The 1,014-nt window shown below is 36.6% G+C and overlaps 1 long non-coding RNA gene across 1 annotated transcript; it reads right to left on the bottom strand.

Annotated features, from left to right (window-relative positions):
- Positions 1-207: 207 nt before the first annotated feature.
- LOC111396522 lies at positions 208-1,008 on the bottom strand. Its single transcript, XR_002703021.1, has 2 exons — positions 328-1,008; positions 208-238 (listed from the first exon to the last, which is right to left on the bottom strand). It is a non-coding gene; the product is annotated as an uncharacterized LOC111396522 (long non-coding RNA).
- Positions 1,009-1,014: the final 6 nt, after the last annotated feature.

Raw genomic sequence — 1,014 nt, 5'->3', positions numbered from 1 at the left:
TACGTGGTTCCTGCTATTTTTGTGCTGATGTGGGTAATATCATCAGGAAAAAGTTTAGCTAATCCAAAATCTCCAATTTTGGGTTCAAAGTCATTGTCAAGAAGTACATTGCTAGCTTTGACGTCTCTATGAACAATGTGCGGCACAAGTTCTTCATGAAGATACGCAAGACCTCTGGCGGTACCCATGCAGATAGCAGATCTTTTTCTCCAGTCCAAACTTGTTGTCCTCCTCAAACCTGTAAACACAAGTGTTGTTCTCAATAACCCTTTTTGCATTATGATTTTGATGAATCATTTTAAATGCCGTAGGACCCTGTCAGATTACCTAATAATGCACGATCTAGGCTGTTATTTTCTAAATATTCATACACCAAAATTCGGTTACTTTCATGAATACAGCATCCAATTAATTCAACAAGGTTTGGATGTTTAACATTGGATATAGTATCAATTTCAGTTAAAAACTCCCGCTCTCCCTGTCGTGACTCAGCAGAAAGTGTCTTCACAGCAACTTGTGTCCCATTACTGAGAGTTCCCTACGAAATAGCAGCAGAGTAAAAAATAGTACTGCAGGAAAGGTAGATGACAAACTTATTACTATGACTGTGCTGATACCAAATATAATATTCAAGAGGACGTAAATATATAAAATAAGTTGCTTTTAATTGCAGTATTTCTGAAGCTACCTACAGCCTGGACAATTTAATGTAACATATCAGCTAAGTTGCCCTTCTCAGTGATAAATGCATGGATTCTGGCAAGATAAACATCCTGTCAGCTGCTTTCTGATTAAATTAATATATAATTGTGTATGCAATGTGTCATTAGTCTGGATTGAGTGGAAGGTTAAAATTTGGACAATGAAGCGCAGGACTTGGCTGAAGCTCATAAAGATTAATTGCACCAATGTTTTAAGTAGCTAAGCACTCATCCACAAAGATGGGAAGTGAAAGTGTTACTGCCTTTGCATATCATAATTACCAGGAAAGATAACATGTATAAAATAAAGTAA

This window comes from Olea europaea, chromosome 6 (genome assembly GCF_002742605.1).
Source record: "Olea europaea var. sylvestris chromosome 6, O_europaea_v1, whole genome shotgun sequence".
In the NCBI taxonomy this organism is placed as follows: Eukaryota; Viridiplantae; Streptophyta; class Magnoliopsida; order Lamiales; family Oleaceae; genus Olea; species Olea europaea.
This window is presented reverse-complemented; position numbering and strand designations above follow the sequence as displayed.